This window comes from Solea solea, chromosome 11 (assembly GCF_958295425.1).
Source record: "Solea solea chromosome 11, fSolSol10.1, whole genome shotgun sequence".
Taxonomy (NCBI): Eukaryota; Metazoa; Chordata; class Actinopteri; order Pleuronectiformes; family Soleidae; genus Solea; species Solea solea.
The window spans coordinates 16,798,201-16,804,200 of NC_081144.1; the positions used below are offsets into that span (position 1 = coordinate 16,798,201).

Genomic DNA, 6,000 nt, shown 5'->3' on the forward strand with positions numbered 1-6,000 from the left:
GCCCTTAACTACATGCAGGAATAGCTATACGCAGGAAACACACGCACTTACCCACAGGTTTCTCTTGGCAGACAGTCAGATGCAGGCGGAGATGTTGGAGACTGGCTTTGATGTGGAAATCAAGTGTTGTGAGATGCTGCAAACTAATAAAATACATTAAACTGTCATGTTATTGTATTTTTTAAAAATGATCTATGAAATACTAAAACTAGATATGGGTGGCTAATTGCTCAGAGAGAGAGAGAGTGAAAACTCTCTGATGTAGCATCAAAAATCAAGGTTAAATGGAATGCTTTCAAGTGCAGCAGGTTACTGAGGTCTTTCTATTGGCCTTGGTTCAAATAATGAATGCAGTCTGAAGCCAAAGGGATGTCTGTAAAATGATCAATAAAACAGCAAATGCTTGGCTCGCAAAAATAGTGGTGGACGTGAAAAAAAAGGTGTTCTGGTTTTATCTTGTGTTTTGAGTCTCAGTGTTGTCATCAGTATATCCTGATTACAGTCTAGCATCCACATACAACTCCTGGCACAGTTAGCTCTGTGATAAGCATGTGGGTAAAACTGGTGTTATCTGGTGTAACTTGTGGGACGTTGCAATGATAAAGCATGGCTGTAATCAACCATACATGGATGTAACTCATTGATGTAGGTACGTTTAACACTTTGGTTGCAATCTGCACAAGACTGGGGAACTTAAATGTCCACAGCTGACAGCACAAGGGAGGCAACACTTGAGTTATTTCATTTTGTTACCGTTTCTTCAGGTTTTCAGGATCTACCTGCATGGGATGTGTACGCGTAGGCTATGTTGAAAGGTCCCGTCCAGGACACTGCACCATGGTTCTATCAGCTGTGTATCATGCTGAGGTTTACCTGCATTTCCTCGGTCTGATTTTTATCAGCTGTGGCAGATCGCAGCACATCCCTGCTGTGGTGAAAGATGCTCCTTCTGATGCACTTCAGCACACACACACCATCTAAAACCACAACAAAGAAGGGAACATTTTTCCGACGGCCTCAAACTGCAGAGGGACATTCAGAAAACTAATGTTCTACCGTAAATACATTATTGCGAGCTGACTCACGTTTAAAAAAGAGCTTTATGTATTAACTTTGAAAATGAATGAATTTAAAACTGTAGATCATACATTTTCAAAATTAACCCTTTAATACCTTATCCTCATAATGTCCATCTGGACTTTTTTTGCTTATTTTAACCATAAAAGGACCACAGAATGTCCAGTAACTAAGTGCTTTTGTCCATTTTTCCAGAATAACGTCCAATATCTGGCAGTTATTTACAACGTACTGCATATTGAAATACTGTTTTAACTATTTAAAATGAAGAAAAACAAAAAGGTTTATTTATAAAAACAGTGCAGTTGTAAATGAACGATGATGTTAAATTTGAAATTGGAACAGCATGAAACATTTACAATAAGACATTTTTGAGCCTTTGTCTCTCAGTGGGCAAAAACAGGCCAAAAATGGAAATTATGTTCATCCGACTCTTTCCTCTCTGGTGAAAAAGACGCAGATTCTCTGACTTTCTGAAACGACACGATTGAAATTATCGCAATAACCACTTTTGACGTGCAACTTCTCAGCTTTCAGAAACCGAATTGGAATTTTTCCAATAGCACAAAACGTCGCACAACTACAGTGATGCAAAGCGTGCTTGTGCCAACGTGTCGTGGGCGATGCGCTCGGTTTTAAAGGCTTTTAACAAATGTTAAATTCAATTGACAAATGAGTTTACACAATGCGTTTGAGCCTATCGGTTCCACACAACTCATGACATTCCCACACCGCACACAGAAGTCATTTGTTTTACATCAAGACTGATGGAAGACAAGCCCACACAACTAGTTCACAAGTAATAACAAAAATCATCAATCGTTATTCATATACATATAAGAAAAAAGTTCCTCAAGACTCAAATTCTTCATTTTGGTTGTGATAAGAGTATATGGGGTGAAATTGGGCTTCACAGATATTGTACTGTAGGCTTACTGCATATCTCCTCCTGCGAAAGGTCATAAGTACGAAGAGCGAGGAAAGTGTGGGAAGGAGGCGACCAGAAAAAGAAGCATAGATGTAAGGGTGCAAGAGAGAAACATCAGCTAAATTAAACAGAGATAGAGAGGATGACACGAGGCATCAAATAAAGACTGAACAGAGACACCGTCACATACTAAATCATCAGCTTTGGCGATAATAAGCTGAGTGGTGGATGGAGAAACACATTTAACTTAACCCCTCAGTTAATCTTGTCCTCCTCTGTCATTTAATCTCATAGCAGCTCCGGGGTTTTTTACCCCATGGCTGCCGCTGTCTTTGAGTTAATCACTTCACCTTTCCTTTTTCTCTCTTTCATGCATCCACAGGGGCCTCCTTCCCTCCACCTGTGGTCACCGTCCCCTGCGGCATGTGGACAGGTTCAGGCAAGCACTCTCTCCTTCAGGCTGCAGTCGGAAAAAGATTTACTGGTTAACCCAATGCATATTAGGGAAACCAAGATTTCATTAAGGTTTTGCACATGGGTCACATATCTTCACAGTTTCTATCTTAAATGTCTGTGACACTGGAAACACACGTGTAATATCCTCACGCTTTATGAATCACATACTCTTCCTCGCTGAATTGATGCAAATTTACAAATTGCGCAGGCTGTTTTTTTTAAGTGCTTATAAATGCAATATATCTTCTTTAAAAAAGTCACACTACTTTATTTTGCATGTCTGTTCTGGTGTCTAACTTGAATATACCATGAATAGTATCAAATGACTGTAACTCAGTATTGTAGAAACTGTGTGCCACTTGTGGAGCAAGAGTCTACTACACAGACCCTAAGTACTGCAGGTGAATTAACATGTCATTGCATCATTCTTGATCTCACCACTAAACAGAGCCAAAGCAAAAATGTTACAGCTTCACAAAAGATTGATTTTCACATACAAACAAGCCTTCAACCACACAAACTGTCAAATGTGTCATATTCACAGCTTTCTGAGTTACTGGCTAATACCTGTCACTTCCACAGATATGTCTGTGAGTAGAAAACACATTGGTACTTATGTCATTGCATTCTTGGGAAGGAATTAATGTTCAACTAGCGCTGAGGATTTCTTCTCTTTGTCTCCTGAAACATTGTTTTTCATCACCTGATCAGTAAATCCTGCTCTTACACAATTACGTCAGTCGATGGTCTGTTTCCACATACCTGGCAAATAATTAATCACTCTTCCTATAAAGACAAAGATATTTATGTAAGCACTAAAAACATACTTCATGTCTATGTAATGTGTGGATCTGTTTTAGTTGAGTAACTGAGAGAAAGAGAAAGATCACTGTTATGTTTTTAACCTCTTTTTATTCCCAAAAGGCCAATAAGTCTATCTCAATTTAAACTTACTCTTTTGTTTACTTTACTTACTTTATGTTGTAAGTAAATAAGCACATACACATAACAAAACTCAACATGAAAAAAAGTCTTGTTTAAAGAAGAGATTTAAAAGATGCTGGATCCTGGTACATACAGGACATTAAAACAGGTGATAAATATGCAATCACTCCTCTGGATGCACAGTCTATATTCAAATAGAAACATTTTTAACTTCAATTTGCATTGCTCACAGGCCCACGCATGTTCACTTGTGTTTCTGACCTGACCTTATTCTCTACATAATCACACCACCCATAGAATAAGCATATTTTGTCTTCCCATAGCTTTAGCTTGACTTTAAAGATGTAAGATTCTCCTAAAAGATAGCTCATGTGGCCAAATCATTTCTTCCACTCAGGAAACCAGTGAATCTCTTCATAGCTCACAGAACTGACAGAGGAAACAGAGGAGTGATGGATGGAGCGAGGAATGACAGTAAAGTAGATGGAGGGAAAGTTCATGTGTTCCACAAACACCAGTAGGGGAATGAAACTGCTGACTTGAGGGCAAAAAGGTAAAACACTTTTGGGGAAAGGAGAAGAGGGAAAGCAATCTGAAAATGTCAAAAGAAAGTGTTGATTGAAATATGTAAGTCACTGAAACTTATTGCAGAAAACTGTAGCTCATATCAGATGACATATTTGCATTTTTATGTTTGGAAAGTTCACAGACTCAAAGCCGTTATCCCTTTTCCCATATTTGCCCCAAACCATTTAAAATCCCTTTGATATGATTCACCAGATGAACAATCTACAGAGCAGGAGACTGAACTCATGATGATGATTTCTGGGGATAATGGATTTAAGTCTTGGGGCTATTTTTTCATTATTATTTCCGAAAAAATAAACCACTGTCATATAAATAGAAAAACATTCAATGTGAATATAGGAAATCAAAATAAAAAAATTGATGAAAATGTAAAAGTTTACACACAAAAGAAGGAGAATAGAATTCACGGCTAATTCAATGATATTCAAAAATATTAAAAACATCACTTGTCTATGCTCTCTGAGATCTGAAATGACTTTAAACAAGCTGCAAGAAGAAATGCCTCAGGGGATTTGACATCTTTTATGTGTCACTATTTGGCTTTCTTTCTATCGTCTTGAAATATAAACGTACACACAAGTAAACACAAAACAGGAGAATCGGCTGGACAGAGAGTCTGTGCAGCAGCTGAGGACAAATTTCACTCTGAGCCTGCTTCAGAAACACAGACCACTGCTCCAGAAGAATGTGCCTGCCATAGAAAAAAATAAATAGTGAATGTAATAATATTACGATCCTTAGATGGCCCAAGAACAAGTATTCTTTCTGGATTTTATTTTCATAACTTCCTTATTATGAGGATATTTTTCACTCCAGTGCTTACATATTTTATCTCTTTATGCTTCTCTCATAGGATCCCTCTTACATTAACTGTTGGCCACTTATCATGTTACATAATGTGCCACCATCTGAGAAATACAAATACAATAGGTGAATAAAAGTAAAAGCTCCCTTATTGCTTGAAAAATTGATCAGACGGAACATGAGAACACAAATTTAAATTAACAAAACACCATTCAAACCACTGTCAAATGAGCTCACACATTTCTCAATATAGCAGAGTATAGCAGTACTTTTATCACGATCATGATTTTAGCTTCACGGGAATCGTGATCGTCCTGTATTGAAAATGAGTGCTTACCAAACTGCCTGCATGTGTCAAACAAAACACAGCTGCTGTTGCTGCTCACTGCACTGTGTAAGTAACACTACATTAAAAGACAGATGTACAACTTACCAAAGCACCATCAACTAAGGCTCATGGCCAAGGTGAAGGCCTATCACCCTCTCAAAGTTTTAGAGACACTGATCCATGCTTTTATAACATCTCAATTGGATTATTGTGGGCTTAGACCAGTCATCTATCCAACGACTCCAGCTGCTCCGTAACACCGCCACTCGCATATTCCCTGGAAAGAAAACGAGAGAGAGAGACCACATCACACTTGTGTTGCACTCCACTAGCTTCCTATACGTTTTAGGATTGATTTTAAAACGTTATTGTTGGTTTTTAAAGCTCTTAATGGTTTGGTACCATCTCACCTCTCTGTAATCCTTAATCTGTAGCCCAAGATATGAGGTCTAATAGCAGGTTGCTAGGTTATGCCTTTTTTTTTGTAAAGCACATTGGTCAACCCTGGTTGTTTTTAAATGTGCTCTAGAAATAAAGTTGACTTGATCTGACTTGACATAGAAACAAAAGAGGAAGAAAGTGTGAGCGTGTGAATCTGTGGTGGGTGTGTGTGTGTGCAAGTGTGACAAGGATGAGGGGTGATCAGGAGAAACAAGCTACAGTGTTTTGGTAATAAAAGTTACACAATGGAGCTTTAACCTCTACTCCCTGTTAAATGGGACAAACAGGACATTGACAAATCTCCATTATGCTTCCCACTGTGATGCTGCATTCAACAGTCCTATATTAATATGTATTCCTCTTTATGGCTGCCATGCTGAGCTGTGCTACCAGGTGAAACCAGTCAACATCTTGCACAATAAATGAAAGACCA

The 6,000-nt window shown here is 38.3% G+C and overlaps 1 protein-coding gene across 1 annotated transcript in view; it reads right to left on the reverse strand.

Moving 5' to 3' along the window:
• The window catches only part of sema3b (sema domain, immunoglobulin domain (Ig), short basic domain, secreted, (semaphorin) 3B), a 114,344-nt gene extending 108,959 nt beyond the window's left edge, over positions 1-5,385 (reverse strand). The window contains exons 1-4 of the mRNA XM_058642802.1: positions 5,232-5,385; positions 2,356-2,465; positions 874-977; positions 52-143 (exon numbers count right to left, since the gene is read on the reverse strand). The gene's annotated coding sequence lies outside the window, so the exon portion shown is untranslated. The remainder of the gene's footprint in view (positions 1-51; positions 144-873; positions 978-2,355; positions 2,466-5,231) is intronic.
• Between the last annotated feature and the right edge of the window lie 615 nt (positions 5,386-6,000).